General features: G+C 32.2%; 1 long non-coding RNA gene across 1 annotated transcript; it reads right to left on the bottom strand.

Moving 5' to 3' along the window:
* Positions 1–9,399: 9,399 nt before the first annotated feature.
* On the bottom strand, positions 9,400–14,307 carry LOC148602731 (uncharacterized). The gene is made up of 4 exons (XR_015916250.1): positions 14,228–14,307; positions 11,930–11,983; positions 10,488–10,520; positions 9,400–9,479 (listed from the first exon to the last, which is right to left on the bottom strand). It is a non-coding gene; the product is annotated as an uncharacterized LOC148602731 (long non-coding RNA).
* Positions 14,308–26,567: the final 12,260 nt, after the last annotated feature.

Raw genomic sequence — 26,567 nt, 5'->3', positions numbered from 1 at the left:
TAACATTATATCACTGGAATAATAAAATATTTTTTTACAAATCCAAGTCTAAGAACAAAAGTGATTTAATACGTACGTCAATGAATATTTGAAATTTTTATAGTAACTCCAGTCAAAAATGTGAAGTTCAAGGACGTCTCAAATACAGATGAATATTCGTAAACTTAAATTATTTTCACGTTTTGTGACTGTTGATTTCTATGACAGGAAGGACTTGGGGAAAAAAGTGATCTTCAATTAAAACAAAATGAGTTGATGACCTCTATGGATAACAAATCTGTTGTTTATTTTTATTTGTTAGTATTTTTGTTCAATTTTGTTATATTATTTACATTTTCAAATATATATCAAGTATTTGACACAACAAAGAAAATAAAGTAAATAAAATCATAAATACAAAGTAACAAAAGTAAATGAGCAACTCGGACTCCACTAAAAACTGGGCGCATGGACCAGGTGCAGCGGTAGGGTAAGCGTCCTCTGTAAATTACAGGTTGATTAACTTGTCTTGTGTCACTATTCAAACTATAGAACAATATATTCATACTTGACTAATTTTGTTTTTATTTCGCCTTATTTCACAAAATCAATGCCACTGAAAAGATTGCAGTTTGTACAGTTTTAACCAGAAGATAAAGAAAAGTGAAATTGTCATTATATATAGGCATTTATTTTAAAACACTCAGGGTCTATGAATATGGTCAACTACTGTCCGTTTCTTTAAATGTATCCAATCATAATTTATAAAACTAATTGTTAATTGGAACTATTTAATATTATAAACAGCTGTGTAATTCAGATTCATAACTAAATGTAAAATCGAACGTTTTCTTTTTTAATCAAAACACTAACCTCATCCTTGACCTCTCTTCAACGCCTTGTTTTGTCATTATGAGCGTGATTCATCTGCTATAGTTTTATCGTCATCATCTGTCTTCATAGGATTGGAATTAAAATAAATAATCTGGTGACTCCGTCATAGACGTGGTTATGGTTATTCAAGCAATTAGCCAATTGTGATACTAATACTTCTTGTATATCATTTATTATAGGATCTCAATCTTCTTGAGTAAAATGTTGCTAAGGGAGAACTACAATGTTTTGAATTATATATACATTTTAGCATAAACATAAGGGGCATGGGATAGTAGCAACATAGCCTCTACCTGTCCCCCTCTCTAATTTCGTGGCAAGTCAAGTTGATTTAGTTTCAATTTATGTGTGAGTTATTATGAGTTATGTGTAATTAAAATAAACTAAATTTCTATGGCTTCCAAGTTCATTTCCAACAAAGTTAAAAAGCAACTGTCCCCTATTTTACAGATTTATAGGTAGTTTGTCTAGTCTTGAAATGCACTTATATCTATATGTACACTAGACGTCTGCTGAAACCAGCTTAAAATGGCAGCCTCCATATAACTAATCATAACAAAACAATGGCTTGGTAATGGGCATATATGTCTGTGCTTAAATGACTCGTGAATTATTGAAAGATAGCTTGAGTCTATTTGAAGGCTCGCATCGTCAGTAACTTTGGGATTTTGCCTGACAATATACCTCCGGTGTCTAATTTTGACAATTTTAAAAATTAAGCATTTTAAGATAAAAGCTTGAACCTGAACCTTAAACATGTTTTAATTTCTTTTACTTTCATGTAATTGAGTAGAGACATGATATCTCAGCTAACTTATCACACCAGTTTCATCAGGAAAAACATAAAACCAGATGGACAATTTTATTGAACTTTGAACTGTGAAGCCACCCCCTAAAGTAATTGTTCAATAAAACACACAATATTAGCTTAGCTGTTTAGTTTGCAGATATATACTTATTACTACCTATACTTTGACTGTTATGTCAACATCAGTTTGCACAAGTTTCTCCTTTCTAATATTGTGATAATGTCATAGAATTGTTATGGTTATTTCAGCATTCCTATCTCGATGGATACCAAAACTTTTTGTGTATAATGCATTACATAATCTCAAATATACTGCATACTTATATTTAATGCTGCTAATGGGAGAGAAGAACCATGTGTTGACATAATATACATATTTCATATGTTATTGTAAAGTGCTTGTTCAATATAATACTCAATTATTGGCTTTTTTTCCGACGATAATTTAACTATTAGCTGTACGTTTTTGAATGAATCAGGCAAAATGGGAAACTTCATAAATATTGCATATCAAAACCCCACCGAACTGACAATATAATTTCATTCAAGGATACTTTTTCTATTTGAAAAGCCCATTATCTGATCTCTGCTTCACTGGATTCGCTCAGAAAATTTTTAGTACAATTTAAAAAAAATGCGGGGTTTGACAGAGTTAACTACCCTTCAAATGTTCATTTGTTGTGTATTTCAAAGAGAATATATCTGAATTTTCCAAAATGATTGTTTTTTCCCTTGATGTTGCAAATATTCCAGTTAAACTTTCAAAACGGTGGGTTGTTTCATTCCCTGTTTGACCCACTGTCTGATTCTTACAGAGACTGGCAATTAAGGTTCAATTCGCCAGTAAAACCAATAAACTAAACCCCAAAAAGGAGAGGTTTCTACTTGTCACAAGCACTTAGCAAACAAAATTTACAATATAAATACATGAAAGTAACTTGGGGGAAATGAAACTAGAATAAAACTAGATCTTATTCGGATAATCTGGTTCCCTGGTCTATATCATAAGCAAACCTAGGATCCTTTAAGATATGGACTAAGATCGCCAGCGATAGATATGGACAATATATGAGTAAATTTCCGTTTCAAAAATGAATACAAATCCAGATGAAATAAATTATTGTACAGTTGCATCGAACGGAAATGTAAGTAATTTGAAAGAAATATCTAAAGTTTATTCTTTAAATTTGAATATAAGAACGAAAAAAAATAACTAAAATAACGTGTCATCCGCTCAACCTACATAAAGACAGAAGACGTCATTGGTGACCCGTCGTTATATTTGAGAAAAAATGTGAAATGAAAATATTAAACGGGCTGCCAGAGTATTGTTAAGATAGCTTAAAGTCTTTTCGATTTTTTAATAAGTGAATAAACTTGCTATAAAATATCTATAAAACGTAAATACGATGTTTTTTTTAAGCCGACGATGGTAAGAAAATAAATGTTGAAATACGCATAAACAGAATCAAAGTAACAAGCAAGAGACCATGACAACGAAAAACGACAATCGGAATCAAAGAACAAAAGAGTAGAAGCGATATTATAATCTTATAAATTGTAAATACTGCATGCATTCACATACTCTCACTCCGGCGTCCCGTTCATTAACGGTGAAAAAAATAATGAGTTACCAGTTACTTAATAATTAAGTGCGGCCTGTAATCATGTAATATGAAATAATGCTATTTAAAAGAGTAATCAAGGGAACCAAGGTTATAGCAGTAATCAAAATAATGCAATCCAGGGACAAAGACCATGTATGGAAAACAGACATTGTATATATATGGATAAATTTATACCGAGTACAATTTATTTGCTCTAGAATGATCCTACCTGCTGGTAATTTTATCTAGAATAATTATACACCCAAAGCATATTATGTACAAAAAATACTAACCTAAAGCTCGAGCTTGTCTCTGAACAACACTCCAGATAAGGGCAATGCAAAATGTGATCCGTGGTTGGAAATCCTACATAATTTTTGTATATGTCGTTTAAAACGTTATAGTAATTAAAATGTGGTTTTCGTATAACCTTGTTCTTAGGAGATAAAAAAAACATATACAGAATGTACTGTAAAATTCATAATTAAGGAAGAAAACTCTGTAAATGATACTAAAATAAATAGAAACTGTTGGAGTTTTCAACGTGGATTATCTTCTAAGAGCAGACTTGAATAAATTATTAAACATTTCATCATATAGACCTATAAAGTCACTTAATATAGAAATAAAAATGTGAAGTCATTTTTGAGGTGTATCACATATCACAGTATTTGCTTGATGTTTACAAAGATTACTACTTAATAATTACGACAAGAGTAATGAATCAGTTGGTTTACAGATGATATATATTCTGACTTCTTATTTCAATTGCTAAAAAATATCAGCATGATGAATTTAGAATTGCCCCATTGACAATAGAAAACGATTTATAGCAACTCAACGTCTATCAGTGACATGTCTACACGTAAACGACAGTCCTTTATAAAAATGCTATATCATTTTACTAAATAAAGGTTCTACATGCTACTCTGGGATTTTTCCTACGGCACATTCTTCTTAATACCTTTTTTTATTCCATTCCTGACTGAAAGATTTCACCATTGTACTATAAACAATTTTCACATTATATTTATATATCGATATCGTATCGTAGTGATATCTTTATCAACACCAAATTCGCAGAGTCCTAGAGCATTCGGTCAGCTTGGATACACATGTCTGCTCTTGTATTGAATTACAGTTTGCGATGATTTTTTCGCAGTGAGTTATATAGTTACTTCATATTTTATGTCTTCCATTGATTGAATGATATTATTCGATACATGTATTTGTTTTAATTTAATAATTAACAAGGCAATTCATTCTATTACATTGTACTTCAAAAATAGTGTACCCAATGCAAGTTTCCAAGTTAGTTAAATCTCTTTCAAAATTTTTCCGTGAACTATCTGAAGGAGCTAATCAGGTCATTTAATCAGGGGAAACAAATTCTATCCCCTGAAGTTAACTATATTACTAGCTGTAATATGGCAATTTCTGATCACGTTTACTTTTGCATATATCCGAAATAATTACGCTCATGGTATAAAAAAGAAACCATCTTGAAATATTTTTTATTCATATTTTTATCGAAACTAATCCTTGTTACATACAAAAGTTATCAATTGTCCGATTGAACATACATTTACACATTTTATTGACCTGGTATTTAGTAATGACAGACAAAAAACAGGATTATTTTTATTGCAAACATATTTTGTTATATAAAACATTTTAAAATGCATTCGTAAATACAAAAGGCATTTAATTAATGAGAATTTCTCATGAATATTTTAACTTAACGTTCCGGTGAAGATACATTCTTGGAAAATTGTACAAATCTTCAATTTGATGATGAAATGCTTTGAACTTCTTTTTAGGTGGCATTAATTTCGTCACAATTGAACAAATTTGCGGTAAAAATGATTTATCGAAACCATTATGGAGGAACGAACTAATAATGACCAGATACACGCATACCAGTATATTAAGATTCATGAAAGTATCAGCGTTATATGCTGAGGTTAGGAAAAGATAGAAGTGCCCTCAGAACTAGAATTACTTGTATCTAATAACTACTTAATCATCCAAAATAAGATTTGATTTATAAGTTTAAGATATATATTGGTACGTACTTGTCAGGACAACCACGATCAGAGAAAAACACAGAATCATGCTCGCCACTTCATTTCGACTGTCTGTAGTAGCAGTTTTCTTTTTGTTTGAAAACTCATTTATGTAAGGGGTGCAACAGCTTGAGTCTAGTTATGTTTTTAATGAGTAAAGACTTAATCATGCGATATTTTTTATTTTTAAATAAAAGGGGGTTTTGATCATCATCATACTTTAAATAAATAACATTGTTGAAATGTCATCTTCCATGAAGTATTTATGATATGTGCAATATTGGCAAACTGGTAACATCTTATTTAAAACATGTCAACTATTTCACTGACGATTGTATAATAACATATTTGATCTGAGCAACACCATCGTCATTAGTAATTTAATTTCAAAAGTAACACGGATTCTGATTCGATGAAACATCATCTTACTGACCAAATTTGTTATGACTGTGACGTAACCAATGTTTTTTAAATAATTTGATCGTTCAATTTTAGTACTTAAATTTAAATATATGGAATGACTGCTTTATATTTTCGGTCTATTTGAAATAACCTCAATTCCCGTGGTGCACACCTCAAAATAACCTGCTATGCTGTTTTTTTATTGTGCATCTAGTGATTGAAGTTATTTCTTCATAGATCGAAAACAAATATTAGCTATTTCTTAGTTAGATTTTCTTGTAAATGCCAACGATGTCTACAATGTATATTCAATTTTGTCATAGACCTATGTGATATGACATATTTTTTATTTTTATTTTTAAGTATAACAAATCAATTTCAGCGTTTGTTTTTAGTATTGTAAATGTTGGTTTAAATGTTGTGTTCAACTCGGAAAGTGTCAGCAAAAAAGAACAATGCTGAAGTAAAACATAATACTAAGCATGTAGATGTTCTACAAAGTTCATATCTGAATAACAAAATACATTAAAAGCCAGCTCCTTGATGTAAGGAAACTGGTAACAGATTATTTTAATTTTTAACTCTGCACACAGTATATACATAAGTAGTATCGCTTATTCCCGTAGGTCCAGACATTAGAGGTGCAAATAATTAAATCATATTATGTGGTTTTTTTTCATTAATTTATGATATTCTATAGACTTGCCTAATTCGCATTGATCAAACGATATGTCTATTATAAATCAAATCTTTAAAAAGAAATTGCTTTTTGCCAAATGGAATATCTTTTTTAAAATTTTGGTCATCATATTATCTTTATCTTTTTGTAGCGGTTGAATATGTATTCACCCAAGCATGACGATGTTCACTTATGTGACCTGTGACAGCTTGTACCTTATAAGGATCAAATTATATCGTCAATTATATTGATCAACCAATCGTGTAATAAGCTTCCGATTTTCATATTAAGAAACTTTTGAATACATATTTGTCTTTGGAATTTTATTGATTCCAAATTTTACAAGGTAATTCGAAACGAAAAAAAGGACAATTACCCTTCATATACCGAGCATTGTTGTCATAATGTCATCAAAATACAAATACAAATTGTTAACATGCATAACTTTCAAATCATTGGAATTTCATAAATAGATGAATTTATTATATACTTTATCAATTATGTTTCTAGATTTTTGATCAGATGTGATCTTGACGTACCGACGGGAAGAGTGTACCTAATTTCAAGCTGTCGACTTCTTGATAAGTTTAAATGGAGTTCGTATTTTTTTCTCCTACTTTTTAACCTTTTTCAAGGAGATATAAACAATTTCTGTCACATAAATCATCCTGAAAAATTGATGTTATTTGTCAATGTAAAAACAAACATCGTAACAGAACTACAAATTATTGTTTTTCGATCAATTCGTATACAGATTGTCTTCAGGGATAGAAATACACAATTTTCGCATGAATCTGTATTGTATATCTGAGACACACATTTCTTCGTCTTCGCAAATTAGAAAATCCCAAGACGTAAAAAAAAGTAATCGTTATTGTCGCGTGTCCAAGGGTTAAGACGTCACAAATGTATATGTTTTGTTTCTTGTATTTTAGAATTTTTGACACATATGAGAATTTGATTTTACTTGTGGCGTATAAAACCACGAATACGCTGATATGATATTAATTTATTTCCATTTTGCACCCGTTGCACATTTATTAATGTAATGAAATTTAAAAAAAAGTAGAATGCAATGTTAGATCCTACATGCAGTGACAGCAAGGATCAATTGGTTGATATAATTTTAATTAAATTGGCTATGTTTTGAATTGCAAATGTCAAATGGTATCCGTTACCGTGGTCTGTACTCTGACTTGTGTTGCGTAGAGTACGGACACTCTTAAATTAGCCTCTACAATTCCATCGCAATAATTACACGTCACATATGAAACAAGATTTCGTCAGTTGGATTTCATGTGTATACCCTCCAAAGCTACAATGCCGTAGCGTAATTGAAGGTCTAATGCATAAAAAAACATCGATAAAACGTTTTACTTATTGCAAATGTTTAATCACACAACCATTATGGTAGGACATTTAATTTCAATCAAAATTTCAACAAAATCAGATATTAATATTTGGTTACAATGTAGTATATTTTGCAAAGTATACATGTATCAATATGTTACTAGCTTTTTCAAGCTTTGGAGGGATGCGTTTTCTATCTATTAAGGTGGATTTGTATTCTTCTGCACTGAGTATGTCTATTTTGGTTTAATTTCCATCATGTCTTTATAATTTACATCTTGACGTTTCTGTTTGATAAGTGGGTAGAAAGGCAGAAGTAGATGCTCAATTGTTACACATATATGGTAGTATTCCTATGTGATTTCGCCTACCGGATTTTACTCAGATGCAATGTGATAGTGCCGTTGATTGAGTAGGACATGTTCACAGTTCTGTCACACCTGATGTCGCTCTTGTGTTTTTTTTTGTGGAAGTTCATATTGCAACTGTTTTAATTTTGCAGTGTAATTCAAGTTGTCCGTCGATTACATATATAGTTTTATATATTTTATCACAAGCTTTAAAAACCAAAAAATGTGCATATTCATCTGCACCATAAAAACTTTTTTTTCAATGTTTCATAGTTTTCCTTTTCTCTTTTGTCTATCCTGGACTTGACTTTTTATGAGCAACTCGTCAGGTGTTTCTATAGGAGCAGTGGACGCTTACCCTACAGGTGCATCTGATCTACGCTCCTAGTTTTTAGTGGAGTCCGAGTTGATCATTCACTGTGTCTGTCGTTTGATTTCCGCTGGAATCTTTGTTCCCTTGATTTCTCGTTCATGAAATATCCTGACCCAAACAAAACGATTATCAGCCTCGGACTGAAATTTTGTTTTTTCGTCTGACTTATAACTAAAATTTGCTTTAAGTACCATGAAATAAGCAAACAACATTGATTGTGTGTATCAAGTTTTAAATTATTCTAATTTCAAACGCTATAAGCAGTTTTGATATCCAATGACTTACTTTGATATTTTTCTTCCGGTGTTGGATTGCGCTTCCTTCTTTGGATTGAGTATTTGTTGTACATAATTTTTTACTTGGTGTTAAACTCCGCAAGTATTTGTTCTCATGTTACCGATGAGAGGTAACTCTTTGACACAATGTACATAACATACTTATATAGATTTGCTATATACATCTATATTATTGGTATTTTTTGCTTTTAGACGGCAACTTTCCATGTATAATTGTGTAAGCTTATTTGTTGTGATGTAATTTAGATTTATTTCAGGCTTCAATTTGAGTTCGATCCTTTTATTACCTTTTCTATGTGACTACAGCTGCTTCCTTAATTAAATCTACAAAGATTTGACCCTTATACTTTTAATTTTAAGAATTGGTTGTTGCACTGTAAGACTATATACAGTACTTTTATATTGTACATCTACACTTATAAAAACAGGTTCTGACCCCTGCCTATGGTAGGCCATTTTATCTAACTTCCTGCGTTAAAGGGCGCATGCTTGAAGAACTAAACCTCACTAATGTATTAAAGTGATAATTTTTTGCTATGGATTTAAACAGAAAACACAACGAAACGATTTGTGTTACAAGTGAATAAGTACGATGCAATGCTTCAAATTCTTTATTTTTCGTCGATAACTTTCATCCTGGAATTCCAGAATCACAACAAGGACCTGTCAATATTGCTGAAAAAAAAAACATGGCCTGACATGAATAATAAGGCAATACCAATAATTGGTTAAGAATGTTTAAGCAAATCAAAATTTGTAAGGTGTTTCAGGAATGTTGTTTCGTATTGACTTTTTGAAACATTATTATACCTTGAAATTGAAAATGCAGTTGATACGTAGATGCAATTTGAATCACTTTCGGATTTCATTTTGAATTTATTTTAAATAAAAACGCATACCATAAGTATGTAATTGTCTTCCTTTGTAGTCTGTTTTAAGAAACTGTTTTTTTTTCTTTATTTTTTCTGTTATTTTTTTTTCATGGTGTGAATTTGTTTGCTTATTGGAATGTTTGTTCGTTTTCTGTTCTTTTTGTTTTCTATGATATGGTAACCGCAAAATATATTTTTATATAAAAATAAAGGCTGTAACAAGGTGACTATAATGACGCGTTCAAATAATTACGTTCCTGTATTTTATAATACCAGGTGTTTTTTTTTTATTTTTATGTATTTTGTTTAACTCGTATATCACCTAGTTAATGACAAACAAACATTTAAACACGAGTTTTTTTTAATTCATTTCACAGTTGAGTGTTTTAGTCCTTGAACCGATCCACGCAGCGATTTGACGGATCGATGACCGTTGACTGATTGATCGCTGGCGGATCGTTGATCGAAGACCGGCCTAATCGCAATTTTGTTATGTAAAATGACGTTAGATCTGTTTTAAATAAAAGAAATGTAAGACAAAAGTATAAATTGATGTTTAAATCTATTACATTATATAAATGTGTGTAAAATTGACAAAGAAAACAACAAAAACCGTAAAATACATCGACCACGCTGTCGTCACGTGATGCGATCACCAGTTAAATGGTCGTTTTGACGGATCGATGACTGACCGGAAACTGATCGGTGATCAATTACCGATCGCAATTTTTGTTGCACAGATCGGTTCAACTACTGTACATGTTTATCATTTATAAAACAATACATATTTAGGAAATGCATTGTGGCTTACTTCTTTTCGCTCTATCAAGACGGTCCATTTGATCTGAAGGTACAAAAAAAAAAAAATACGTATTGTCCTATTCGAATAGAGCTAAATGACTAACTAAAGAGTAAAACTTCTTTCTAAGTGGTAGAGTAAGTTATACGATGCATACAAGAATTTTAAATAACATAAAGCTTCCTTGTTTGCTTTTTAATAACGTGTTGTTTTGTCACAAAATAACTTAATTTCAGAAGTAACACGATTTCTGATTGGATAGGACAGATTTGGTCATCAACTCAGAGCAAATTATGTATATGACTGACGCCATCAACCTGTTTCAATGTTTTACTCGTTCAATTTTGATAGAATAATTAAATTATAGAGAATGACTGTTATATTTTTTTCAGTTTATTTGAAATAACATCAATGCCCGTGGTGCACACTTAAAAATAACCTGCTACACAGTTATTTAGTGTGACCTACGTGATTGAGGTTATTTCTTCACAAAGTGAAAAAAATATATCAGTCATTCCTTAAATATTTTAATGAAGCCTAACGTTTCGTTGAAAAAGGGTAAATAAGATTCCTCCAAATACCTAAAGAATAAAATAGTGTTTACTAAAAAGGAAAGCATAAACATCAACAATTCATCTCAACATATAGAACATAAGCTTATAAATCAATTCAAACTTGATGAACCATCAAATTATGGGCCATCCAAACACCTTCTTGTATTACACATATCGCCACATTTCAAGAGACTTGCATTTATTTGCTTCTGGTTGAAAAGTCTTTTAGCGTACTCTATTTACATTTTTACAGATGCTATTTACTTGATGAATAGAGAGTAGCACATCAAAATAACGTATCAATACAACCAAATATTATAAAAACAGGAATGAAAGAGACAGGAACGTATGCCAGTAAGATTATCGATCGAACACGAACATTTGCATTAACTTTATACTTAAATCTCTATATTACTACCATGATCATGAATCAGGTGTTGTACGTATTATTTTGGTTATTTTATATATTTTATGTGTGTGTAATGTTTCCCATTTATTGGTCTTGTCCCTGGATTACATTCTTTTGATTTCAACTAGAATCTTAATTTCCTTGATTAATAACAATTATAAGTCTGGATCTCTAAAAATCTGGCAATGCTTGTAATACGGTATAATTTGACCAAAAAACCAACAACCCTGACAGTGTAATTTTTTCTACGAAGTTTTTTCTTTATTATATTGGTAAAATAAATTATATATACAATTCCGTGTAAACAATTCAAGGGCAATTTATACTCCATGGTTACAGAAAAGGAAAATAAGCCGTTATTTCAATCAGAAAACATGTCGTTGAGTATACATGTGCATATATTGTCATATCGGTGTTTTTGACAAAAATGTTTCAGAATTTGATTGATTCTTACGAAGTTTTGACCCTACTATATAATATGTTCTTCTTACCTTCAGCTTCTCGCATTGCTACTTGAAAGTCATCAGACTTTTGATGCATAGGCACTTGAAAAGAAAAGAAACTTCTGAATGTACTAATTTATAAACAAAATGTAACATATATATATATAACGTCTCAGAATGTGACGACTCCATTCGCTACACTGCTCCATCGGATCCAGTTGATACAGGAAAGATAACGTTAACTTATAGAATGGTCTGAAATATTCCCAACGATGTTAGAACTGTCCAATTTGCGAAGCAAATTTTTTGGTCGTTCCCTCCGCGGGACTCGAAGTCATACCGCTCTGACATATATGGCAACATCGCCAGCACTAACTCCAGCGCCCTAGACCACTCAGCCAGTTAGGCTATATAAAAATATAGCGTTCGCTGGCCGGGTCATTCCTCCTCGTAGGATTAATCTAGGGCTGTAACTTAGTACACGATGTACGGTAGTACGGGACAGTTCATCTAGGTGTTATTATGTAGGATAGAGGATCAAATTAATGATGCATGTCACAACCAATCAATATTATACAACGTCTCAGAGAATGTGACGACTCCATTCGCTACACTGCTCCATCGGATCAAGTTGATTCAGGGAAGATAACGTTAACTTATAGAAGGGTCTGAAAAATTCCCAACGATGTTAGAACTGTCCAATTTGCGAAGCAAATTGTTTGGCCGTTCCCTCCGCGGGACTCGAACTCGTACCGCTGTGACATCTATGGCAACACCGCCTGCACTAACTCCAGCGCCCTAGACCACTCGGCCAGCTAGGCTATATAAAATGGTCAGCGAAAGCTATATTTTTATATAGCCGAGTGGTCTAGGGCGCTGGACTTTGTGCAGGCGGTGTTGCCATAGATGTCACAGCGGTACGAGTTCGAGTCCAGCGGAGGGAACGACCAAAAATTTGCATCGCAAATTTGGCAGTTCTAACATCGTTGGGGATTTTTCAGACCTTTCTATACGTTTACATATCTTCCCTGTATCAATGTGATCCGAATAGAGTCGTCACATCTTGAGACGTTTGTATATAGATATATATAAAAACATTCATATGTTTTTTTCTTCTTTCGTCTCTTAATATTATGCTTTTTTATTGGAATATTCGACTGCAGCATATGCAAATCAACTATGCATATATATGTTTCCTCACAATTATACATATTTAGTTGTAGGCAATGTGCAAATGTAAAAATAAAACAATGTCTTCTTCGTCATGTTTAATCAATTCAGAATCTTGCTTAATGATAACCAGTGATAAATATTTTCCGTTTGAAGTTTTCATGCCCGGTGATTGTTTTGTGTCTTTCAACTTTATTTCATTTCGAAATAGTTTCCAGGCAAAATTAAAAATCCGTCACAAAATATCCTCTAGCAATATGTGGAAGTTGATTATGTCAACGAACTTGTTACGTCATCAAGGTCACCAAGGATTTGTATATGAAATGTAATTCTACTGTTCACATGTTAGGTTTTTTAAAGACTCTATGATTTAAAATATTTACCATTTTTATAGAAACACATGTGAACTCTTCGCAACAAAGAGTAATCAGGGAAACCAAGGTCCTAGTGGTAATCAAAAGAATGCAATCGAAGGACAAAGACCAGACATGGAAAACAGACATACACAACAAAGAACAAAAAGTAACTAAATTAATACATAAAAAAGTAACAAAAGCAAATGAGCAACTCGGACTCCACTAAAAAACTGGGAGCATGGTCCAGGTGCACCTGTAGGGTAAGCATCCTCTGCTTCTCTAGAAACACCCGCCTAATTGCTCATAAAAGTCAGGTCCGGTGTAGACGAAAGAGGAAGGGAAAACTATGACACGTTGAACAAATCTAAAGATGATGTTTATATATATATTTTTCTACTTTTTCAAGGTAAGACTTTTATAGTTTTTTCGGTCTATACAGAAATATCCTCAATAATGAGGTGCACACTCAATATACTACGTAGCATAGTTAAATATGCAAAATTCAGTCTATGAGATCGTTTATCCAATCAGTAAATTAGTTCTGAAAATACTTTTCAAGTACATAGAAAGGAACATTATAATACTAAGATGAGTAATGAATCTTTCCTCCAATGTCGCAAAAGTAGGAAGGTATCTATTCTAATTAGTTGCTAAAAAATGAAAAATAAACAGCTCTCATTAGTTAAAAATGTTTCACAATATAAGTTTTTGTAACACGTCAATTATAAAGAAACAGTGTTCTATCTTAATCAGTTGGTAAAATACTTCTTTGTCTCTTAAAATTATTTTTTTTTCCAAACGGATACAAATTTTTACTTACTAGCGAATGCAGTCATAATAAGAGACCAGCATAACAACATTCCTAAGAAATTCATATCAAGACAGAATTATAGATAATAAATAACATATACTGGTTTGACATATATATGAAGTGTCAGTGTTGTGACAGATTGCAACGCTTTACGTTTATTAAAATGTGTACTCTACAATACTTAATCACCCAAAAGTTTTATTGCACAATCATCACAAGAGTGCACATAACTCTTTTTGCACAATCATCACAAGAGTGCACATAACTCTTAGCGAGATTGATAACACGTGGTGGTTATGCCTGATATTCACCAAAAATGACGTAAATCAGAATAAATAATTATGCACAAATGAAATAAAATGTGTATCCTACAGTGGTTGTCTCGTAAAATGACTTCTACTGCTTTTTTCCGGTTATTCAATATGACTGAATGATATCATAAAAGCATTTAAGTGTAAGTCAATGTAATAATTAGGCAGTGGGTGAAAGATAGGATGGGAAAACGTACCATCTTGAAAGTTTCATTTGACTATTTGCACCATCGGAATAGGTAAAAAAGACAAATTTTCAATATAGCTTAGGTAAATTGAGTTATAAAGTACATTTCAACATTTTAACATTCTACGGCAATGTTTAAAGCAAATGCAGTGATGCAGCAGAGATCAAGTAATGTCTTTTTTTTTCAAATAGAAAAAGCTAATTGAGTGAACTTTTATTGTCAAATTATTGTGGTTTTGACATGCATATTTCTGATTTTTCCCATTTCACCCGATTCTTACAAACACTTACACTTAATACAGAAATAACAATTAATTGTTTTTCTTTTTGTCAATAAGTGCAAGTCAGGTACACTAGCACATAGTTTTTTAGGGTTTATAATTGAACAAATTGATTAGATTTGTAGCAACCATTCTGATTGCATCTCTTTGGCGTATATAACCTCGACAAATAAGTATGAACCCCCTACAAATAATGTATTTTTTTTTTTGGTAGCAATATTCAAATAAGAATATTTGAGAAAATCATAACTTCATTTCAAAATAACATCCAACGAATCAAATCGAAATGAGAACGATAACTTTTGCAAAGTTCCAATCTCGTATGCTATCAATACAATTTTTATCTCAATATTAGGCTTCATGGATAATTCTAATTGATGATGGGGTTATAGAATATAAACAATTGTTAGTTGGTTTTACACACATGTACTTTTCTAACAACTAAATGGAGTTGAATAAAAAAAAACTTGTAACTAAATGATAAAAAATAAAGACTTCAGATCATATGTAAGTAAATGGAGTTATGATTTAATATTACAATGTTACCGGTATCAGAAAAAAATGATTAAATAAAATATAAATTGAAATTAGAGAATAGGGAAAGGGATATTGTGAATGTAATTTGACGGTACATTCTATTTTACTATGCATATAATGAAAAACAAAATCCAAATCACATTGATTTTCATAAGCAATGTTGTGGACAAAATATTGTCTCTGGCTGATTTACCCCTAAATAAGCTCAAAACCTACCTATACTTAGTTAAATTGTAGTCATTAATCTATATCAATGAATCTTTAATACACATTATTCATGATAATGGATACTGCTCGTCTATATGGTAATCTTTCCATTCTCCATTACTCCAATGCCTGATGCCCCTTTCTACATGTGTCATTTCGAACTCATATTGAACATAGCTGGTCTTTGTCTCTGGTTTACATTATTTTGATTACCGCTATAACCTTGGTTCCCTTAATTATTCCTCCATTAAAACACTGAGTGTGCATGTTACGACTTTTATTATTTTCTTTTTTCATCTTATACCATAAAAACTATTAAAGTCTAAATAAAAATTATAATCATTGATATATATTTCTAATGAATACCGCCCAAGTCCTATTGTTCAATGCCCCATTCTTCAGAGCCCGGTACATCCAATTCCCCGTTGCTCCATACATCCAATACACCATTGCCCTATATCCCATTAAATTAGGGGTTTATACCATTCACGTATTACATATACACCCTTTCCTGTTGTTTCGCAGTGTTTGATAACTGAATAAATATTTGTTATAGTTATAGAGTAGAAGCTAAACTGATAAATGCGAGATTAAATGTTTGATTTGCTATAACAGACAGTAGAGAAGATCGATAATGTGAACATTCCATCAACAAAAGACAAATACTACTATTGGTTCTGCGCATATTGTTTTTGAACGTTACTATTTCACAATGCGTCTATGACGTCAACGAGATCCCGAGAACTTGGTAGAGTTACGGTCATGTGGTCTATCATAAAAAGAAAGGAATACTATTCGAATAAAATTAGGAAAATGAGTAACCGGTTCAGATATTTTCATACGGTAATATTTTCCACTTTTGATCAGCAGGACAAATTGTGCTTATCACCAGTAAAAGTACGGTTCGCGTATTTTTTTTTTCACTATATGTTAACGTTTAGTTTTTTTTCTTGGTACGGTAGACCCGTAATTATTCCATTTATTCAACACATGAGCGAAATTATTTAAACAAGGTATTTCGCTTAATTCTAAATTTCTAATACATGCACACAAGTGTTAATTCTGACAATTTTGGAGGAAGCCTAACCGATAATTCATGGAAAATACAACAGTGTCTCCCTTACGTGTCAGCGCGGGAGATTTAGTCGCATTCGAAATTTCTTTCCTCTTATATAGAATTTAGCTTAATATTTTAATGAATTACTACCGTTCTTGTAAAAACACGTCGCAAAAAAAATTTTTGACGATACTTGTTAAAATGACCTCAATACTCGTTTTTCAAAAAACATAGAGTTAAGTCAAGAGATACATATGGAGAGTTGAGCAGTTTAAGCAACTTACAGTACAAAACTTGTGTTATCATGGAAATTTTATATTTAACCATTTATCCTGTAATATCCTGCGTGTAGAATCCCGACTAAATATTGCTTTAAATTGTGTTAAGGGTGATACTTGGGTCCGTTTTGCAATATTACTACAGATACGAGATAAGTATGAGAAACTCCCTCGAGTTGAAAAAATATAAAATAATATGTTTATCGCTATTTTGCTGAAGTGTAATGTATTAGTTTTCTTTTATTTCAAGTTTTCTTGCCCCCCCAAATTAAGTTTTATAAGCGCTGCAAAGTTTCTTTCGGGAATATTTTTTTCGGTGGAGTACTACGTGACGTCACGTACGTTGTGCAGCTATACGATTATTTGCGTTCTCCCTCGACTGGCGTGAGATTGAAAATTATTGTATAGCATGATCAAAGGGATTTTAAATAAAATAGCGATAAGGTTTTATTTTTTTTATAAATCGTTTTTGCATTTTCCTGTACGTACTTGTACAGCTCTTAAATGGCATAAATTTCCCATATACACAATATACCACCCCCATTCGCCATTCTAGAAAAGAAGAGGACACTTTCCCTAACGGTGCACCTGGTCCATGCTCCCAGTTTTTAGTGGAGTCTGGGTTGCTCATTTGCATTTGTTACTTTGTATGTATGATTTTAGTTACTTTATGTTCTTTGTTGTATATGTCTGTTTTCCATGTCTGGTCTTTGTCCCTGGATTACATTCTTTTGATTACCACTATAACCTTGGTTCCCTTGATTGCTCTATTCCCTATTGCCCCCATCCCCGGTCCCTATCCCCTAAAGAATCCCTATTGCATATTCTTAATGCTTGCATTATCAAATTGTATACTTTTGAATTCTTTTACATTTTAATTGTTAATTCAAAAAAATAATACATTATTTATATCAACAAACTTTAAAAAAACTGTTTTTTGATTCTCCCGTTTCAAAATCCCCAACTCCCCATACACAAGCCCCATCCCAATTCCTCATCCCACAATTTAAAAATCACCATATACCATAGGATGGCAATTTTTTCTACTACAATTTCTAAGATAAAACTAGTGTAGTAAATGCATTATGTTCTATGATAAATATTTACCGGAAGCGACCCAATTAATACTTTTCATTCTATTTACATATGCCTTTTAAAACCTTTTTTCAGCTTTCCATTATTCATAAAAAGTTTTAATAATGATATTGATAGAACCTTTGGTTCATCAATCTATTAAAATGTTCTGAGATATTTTAGATTTTATCCATATTGACATACTGTCTTATATAATGTTACATTTAAAAGTCTCAACGTTCTATATGAAAAGACTTTTATGTTAATTGTCGAAAATTAGATTTTCTTTTGACAATTCATCAATTATTGGGTAAATACTATTTATTAAGCATTGTTCATCAATACAACATAGCGCAAAAAAAAAAGAAACCAACATTACATTTAGCTTATTTTACATAAAATATGTTTGCATTTGAACCATGTTTACTGAAAAGGTTTTATTTTTTTTAGATTTTTTTTCGAAGCTCAGCAGTATGAGTCTTTCGGACACACTTTTAGCCACGTCGAAAATCTTTTATCAAATTTGACGCAGAAATCAAAATATATAAAACCTTTATATAACCAAAATAATCAAATGAAGGTGGAAGTATGTATGACATTGAATGCTATTAAAGATTATGATGAAATTTCAGGAACTTTTTCAATTTAAATCTTGGGATTCGGATTCGTTCTGGGGCATAGATACTATTCGAATCCCTGTAAGCCAAGTATGGATACCGCCGCTATTTTTAAGAGATTATAACGACAAAAGTTATCTGTATAGATATGCAGATGTTTTGCATTTAGAAGCGACGCCGGTTTATCATCAGGTATCGGATTTGTTAATGATGGACTCTTTCATATTACGTGCTCCTCCGATGTGGCTTACTTTCCGTTCGATGAACATAAGTGCAAACTAACTGGTTTATCATATGAATTAATATCGGAAATACGTTTAACATCCATATTCGGAATTTTCATGGACTATTACACGCATAACTAAGAATGAATGATTAAACCTAAAAGCGAGGCTGTGTCAGAGGGCAATATTACTATTGGAATTGCCGCGATAAATGTCAGAAGTAAGTGAGATTTCTCCTTAGCACTAAAGCGAGAGTATCGATTCCCTTTACTAAATGTAGTCCTTCCAATTGTATGTATCAGCTTTACTAATATTCTTGTTTTCCTTCTTCCGGTTGAATCAGGAGAGAGAACATCGTTTTCGTTTACAATTTTGCTTACACTTACTGTTTTTATGACACTGATTTCAGACCGTCTTCCACCAAGTGCCCGGATATCGATTTTTAACATTTATCTTCTCCAACAGTTAATTCTAAGCATCATCACGAATATTTTAGTTGTTTTGAGTGTAGGAATATATTTTAAGGAAGATTCTTTCCAAGCGGATGGATGTTATTTGGTTATATATCGATTGTTTTGTCGGTCATTGTCTTCTAAGGTTGTAGATACCAACATAGATGATACCAATGCAAATTCATCCGCAGACAATGAAGCAATATGTTGGAAATCAGTAGGAAAATACTTTGACAAAATATGCTTTACATTACTTGTGGTGACGTATATAGTACAAAGCATCATTTATTGTTTAGTTTTTGTGGTTTAAATAAAGAAATATAGTGTGACAGCGAAAATAAACCAAATTGCCTTCCACATTTATTTATTATTTTTAGTTGTCGTCTGGCAATCTGGAATTATTCGTATACCATAAAACTTGCATGGTACTTGTATGTAGCAGTACCACTCAACATTATCTTTGTTTCCTTCAACCTTTTTGTTTTGTCTGCTTATTAAGTTTTTGCTTATTCAAATTATTCAAGATGACGCCAGGATATTAATTTAGTTGCGGCGCAAGTGTCAGTCTCTGTAAGAATCAGGCAGAGGGTGAAACATGGTATGAAAAAATGCACCATTTTGAAAGTTAAATGTGTCTGTTTGCACCATCAGAATAAAAGAAAAATATTTTCGACATCATGATGGTGCATCGAGTTATAATTTCATTGAAATGCACTGAAAATGAACATCATACCAAGGGCAGTTTTCTCTGTCAGAAACCGTATTTTTCTAACATTCTATTGAAAAGTTAAGTAAATCCAAATAGAGGAAACATCCAGTTAATTAATTGGTCCATTGTTGTTAAGCTAAACTTTCTAGTTGTCGATACACTGGACCGAGTGAATTCATTTTAACCAAAGGCATTGTAAAGTTAAGGAATACAGACGCTGCCCTCACTTATAAAATTAAAGATTTAAGTACAAGTTCCAACGTATGAAATTAAAGAATCAAAACAAGTTTTTATATGGAAACTGCAAACAGTTTTATCAATTTAAGAGAAAATGATAATTAAAAATATAACACCACCCGTATTAAAGACTACACATTCTCGGTTTAGGTGCTTAGATAATTTGTTGTTTATCTCTAAGTTATTACAAACTTGGAATTGATTATGTTTCTATGAGTTGTTTTTACAAAGAAGTCATTTTTGTGTATGGACGTACCCATTTTCAATAAAAAAAAACAAAATTCGTGAGAAATTCAGATGAAAAAAAAAAGATTTTTTTTTACTCTGAATTAAACATTCTCAATCTACAAGAATTGTTTCAATAGTCGAATCGTTTGCTAATGAGAAAACCGTAAAAGGAGGGATTGGTGTAAGGCTTATTTAAAAAAAAAATAACCTTACTTATTACTCCGTTGGACTCATTACTTCGAGTGTCAATTTTCGTGAACTTGTTTATCAACCGCATTTATGATAAACACAGCAATGGGGTTACCCGAATGATAACACGTTTGAAAACCATTCATGCACACATGTTACAGCTTAATTTACCTGTAATATCTGTAATATTGAAATACTCTCATTTTTGAATCAATGTTCCTTTGAAGATACTGCAGTTTATTATAAGAATTCAAGCAAATAGTGTTTATTTTCACCATATTTTCAAAGCACACATTCTGTTTATTTCTGGATATGCATGTATGTACATGCACATAAATATTTTATACATGGTGTGTAATGTCTATTTATACATTGTAAGTACCCATATCTTCTTTGTTATTGCCTCTTTCACTCAATTTCTCCTCACATTTTATCTCAAAAGATCAAAGATTTTTTCGTGGTGTACATCAACAAACACTTTGAGTAGATGTACTTAATTTGACATTCATCTAGATGTATATTCAAACATATACATATACTATTTATATCATGTTATAACATGGGTCCAAAACAGCTCTCCAGAGTATAAACTAGCTACGATTTTGATTCGGTCATGATAATGTAGCAACCTAAAATGTAAAAAGTAAACACTTCCAATGTTATATGCATTTATCAAATGGTGGGTCACATTTTTACATATCATATTCAGATTTGTAAAGTTTTGCAGACAATTTGATAGGAAATATTATGCATTAGGGACCAGCCAGGGGTGGGTCGGCATATAAGTAGAGAGTTGTATGTAAAATGTACTACCATTCTCCAATTTGCTTATAATAAAATTACTTCCTGTATATTTTGTTTGCATTTATTGGCCTCAGTATTGATATCATCTTTTTTTCCTGGACAATCCAGAGGAATTTTTTATACCTCATTTTCAACCTTTTTTTATAATTTGTTTTATAATGTATACTTTATACATCATACTAATGACATTAAACATGTTTCTATTATGAAACAAATACTGACACTTAGGTATAGTTTTCACAGTAAAATTGACATTTCCTTGTAGAATGTCTTCAAACTTTACAGGAATCCGTTTCAATCTTACACATAAATTCATTCCAATGTGCAATATTTGTCTCTCAACTGCTTACAATTCATCACTTAATGCATTCTACTATTTAATACTCTCTACTGCACGTAAGATCATTTTTAAGCATTCTCCATGCAATTTCATACTGTGTACTGCACATAAATTCATTCCTCGTTCATTCCTCATGCATTCTACATGCACTTTCACACTTTATACTGCACATATATTTATTCCTCATGCATTCTATTTGCAATATTATTCTCATAACTGCTTATGATTTACCAGTTAATGCATTCTACATGCAAATTTGTACTCTCTACTGAGCTACATAAATGACGTATTATCTTTAAACAATGCTAATTTTAAGGATTTGATACATCGCATCTACCACAAAGAACTTGAGATAAAGTATACTACAGACACTGTGAAGTCAGCCTCGTATCTTGACCTACACTTAGAAATCGATGGTATAGGAAAACTGTTGACCAAACTTTACGACAAACGTGATGACTTTTCATTTAGAATTGTCATTCGTTCCTTTCAGCTGTGGCAACATCCCTTCAGCAACAGTGTATGGAGTGTTCATATCACAACTCATACGGTATGACAGAACTTGCCGAAACTCCTGTCTTTTTGTATCGTGCTAGAATTCTAACAAATAGGCTTCTGGAACAGGGTTATGTTGCTACAAGATTAAAGTCATCACTATAGAAGTTTTATGGTCGTCATCATGAACTCGTGGATCGTTACGGTGTATCCATCTGCGCCATGAAAACTGATTTGTTCAACGTGTCATAGTTTTCCTTTCCTCTTTCATCTACCCCGGACTTAACTTTTAATGAGCAACTCGGTTGGTGTTTGTTTCTGGAAAAGTAGGAAAGTAGAGGACGCTTACCCTACCCGTGCATCTGGTCCATGCTTTACTTTGTATGTATGTATGTATGTTTTTAGTTACTTTATGTTCTTTGTTGTGTATGTTTGTTTTCCATGTCTGATATTTGTCCCTGGATTACATTCTTTTGATTACCGCTATAACCTTGCTTCCATTGATTACTCTTGCACATAAAATCCTTCTTTAAGCATTCTCCATGCAGTTTCATACTTTGTACTGCAGATAAATTCACTCCTTAAGCATTATACATGCACTTTTCTACTCTCTACTGCACATAAATTCGTTCATCATGCATTCTACATGCAATTGCATACTTTGTACTGCACATAAATTCATTCCTTGTGCATTCTACATGCAGTTTCATACTTTGCACTGTACATAAATTCATTTCTCAAACATTCTCAATGCAATTTCATCGGCAGATAGGGAACTAAAACAATTTTTCAATTATCTTAAGTAGTATTCCAGCTAAGAGTCATGCAAAATGTGATTCATGGGTAAAAAGCCTACATATTTTTATTTTTGATATTTTGTTTGAAAAGCCATAGTAAACAGAGATTTACATTCAGTTCTTCATATAGACTGTGTTCTTAGGAAAAAAAATTATCTAGAATGCACTGTAGATTTCAAAATTAAGGGAGATAACTCTGTAAATGACACTCGAATACAATAGAATGTATTGAAATTTCAATGTTGATTATCTCCTAAGAGCAGGCAGATTTGAATGAATAATTACACATTTCTCAGTATAGACCCATAAAACAACTTACTTACAAAAATAAAAATACGTAGCCTTTTTAGTTGTGTATCATGTTTTTCAGATTTTGCATGTTTCTTATTTAGACTCCTCCTACTTAAAAAGTGAAAAAAAGTTTTGTTGATTTTATGTTTTTGCTTTCCGCAAACATCGTTTTCCATTGAAAGTAAAAAGCTCCGCCCACGACTTATGGTATGCATATTCACAAAATGACATATTTTCACCTTTAAATAGAGTTTTCTTTGATATAACATACAAAATTGAAAAGATAACATTTATTTCTACCAAATTCAAACAAAAACTTAGCTATAAAGAACCGTAAAATATTGAAAAAACACCACTTTATAAACAAGGCGAGGGTAACGCCGTGTCTATGGTTACCAATCGACGGCATGTTAGAGTTGTCTCCCCATTACAAAAACAGACATTAGAGGACATTAACATCTTTAACATCCTTGAGTAGATATAATTGATCAACCATAATGTTTGTTCTGCGTACTGTCCTTTTATTTCAATAAACAGTAATTCTTTTACATCGCATATTCAATTGACTGGATATGGTTCGTATATAGAACGTCCCGTTATTTTTGTCACGACAGAACTCAAGCATGATTTTCAGTTATTCAAACTCACAAGGTAACGAGAACCCTCTAGGGAGTCCAAGGGATCCGCCAATATCAGCTATTGATTAGTTCATCTGTAATTAACATGTTTAACATTCTGCCAGAACGTCTGAAGAAATAATGTGTCAGTTATCAATCAGAACCAAACCACCACTTGATATCAATATGTTACAATTTAGTAAGATCACTGTATTATATTACCTTTTTAGCATAGAGCAAAGTATTTTGTGTATTATGGCTACATTTTGATAATTATTACGAATAATAAACGTGAAAATTGTGTCAAATAGTAGTTGTTTAATTGTTTTGTTGATCCATCGAGGCTTGAAAGCTGATATAACAATTTGTTTATTCTCTTTGTCCTTGTGTGTGGCTGCTTAATATTGTTGTCAGCTCTTACTGATTTGATCATCTTTGTTAAAGGAGTTTTGGGGCCGATTGTATTTATAAATTAACCTGACAGAAATGTCTTTTGTATTTACAGAAGTAAGGGAATTAGTTGACCTAATGAAACAAAAAGACAATTGTTTAACAGTTTGACATTACTCATTTATTCTATATTGTCTATTCAATTGTTGATCAAAATAGTCTCTTTCAATAACCGCGTAACCGACAACTGGGCGTTTCTATAAAGCAAATGACGCTTAGCCTACCTGTGCACTTGGTCTATGCTCCCAGTTTTTAGTGAAGTCAAGAGTTGGTCATTTACTTCTGTTACAATGTATGTATTATTTTAGTTACTTTATGTCTTTTTATTATGTTTGTTTTCCATGCCAGGTCTTTGTCCCTGGATTACATTTTTTTATTTCTTCTCGAAGTTTGGTTTCCTTGATTACTCTTTCATCTTAAAATAATAATTAGAAATGCGTGTTCGTGAAAATTACGTTGCTAATGTTGTATTTTACAAAGACCTCGCAGATTTTGTCCGGCAAACCGGACACAACAATTTTTTTTTTGTATTCACCTTTCAAAGATATTGGCTGTAGTGAATTCTTAAGATTTACTTATAACTTCTCAACTCTTTACACTACGTAGCCACATGAAAATTGAAATCTCGTTTGAAAGGACTTATTCCTTATTCGTAAATCTGTTGATGATTGAAGAGTAATCAAGGGAACCAAGGTTATAGCGGTAATCAAAAGAATGTAATCCAGGGACAAAGACCAGACATGGAAACACATACACAACAAAGAACATAAAGTAACTAAAATAATACATACGAAGTAACAAAACTCGGACTCCCCTAAAAACTGGGTGCACCTGTATGTTTAACGTCTTCTGTTTTTCTAGAAACACCCGCCGAGTTGCTCATAAAAAGTTAAGTCCAGGGTAGACAAACGAAAAGGAAAACTATGACCCGTTGAATAAATCATTTTTTATGGTGCCGATGGATACACCATAACGATCCACGAGTTAAAAATGACGACCATAAAACTTCTGTAGTGATGACTTCAATCTTGTAGCAACATAACCCTGTTCCAGAAGCCTATTTGTTAGAGTTCTAGCGCGATACAAAAAGTCTGCATAGTTTCGGCAAGCTCTGGCATAACGTATGAGTTGCGATATGAACACTCCCATCGCAGGTGACGAATGGATGTTGCCACAGATGAACGGAAAGTTGACAATTTTGAATGAAAGTCATCACGTTTGTCGTAAAGTTTAGTCAATAGTTTTCCATTACCATCGATTTCTAAGTGTAGGTCAAGATATGAGACTGACTTCACTGTGGCTGTCATATCCTTTATTTCAAGTTCTTTTGGGTAGATGCGATGTATCAAATTCCCGAAATTAGGATTGTTTAAAGATAATACATCATCTATATAACGGAAACTGAGATTGAAGGATCTAGCCAAATGATATTATTTCTTTCTGATCAGATCAGCTATAAAGTCAGCATATAAGAGTGAAGGAATAGGTCAGCAAGTAAAGGAGCACAATTTGTTCCCATGGGAATGCCGACCGTTTGTTGAAAAACGCGTCTACCACAATAGGCAAATATGTTGTCGATTAAAAATTCCAGCATTTTGTAAACATCTTCCTCTGTATATTTGGAATATGATTTGGAATTGTTTCTTACAAAGTATGAGGAATCTCTACCAAGAACTATATATTTGTATCTAGGTGTACCATCCTTTTTGGAAAAACAACGATGTATGATGTTTTTAAGTCGGGATTTTAACTGAGTGTGGGGAATAGAAGAATACAGTGTTGAAAAATCATAGGTTTAAATGCTATTATATTCAGATAATTGTCTTGAATTGATAGTCTCCAAAAGATCTTTTTCAGGATCCACATTGAATTAATACCACTACGGGAGTAACAAGTTTTGTGATAGGACGGCAGACCCTCTTTGACAGTTGTGAGTATAGAAGTTAAAAGTTTTGAAAGAGGTTTGG

Source organism: Perna viridis, chromosome 11 (assembly GCF_037379345.1).
Source record: "Perna viridis isolate PV_CMFRI_1.1 ecotype Kerala chromosome 11, ASM3737934v1, whole genome shotgun sequence".
Classification (NCBI taxonomy): Eukaryota; Metazoa; Mollusca; class Bivalvia; order Mytilida; family Mytilidae; genus Perna; species Perna viridis.
This window is presented reverse-complemented; position numbering and strand designations above follow the sequence as displayed.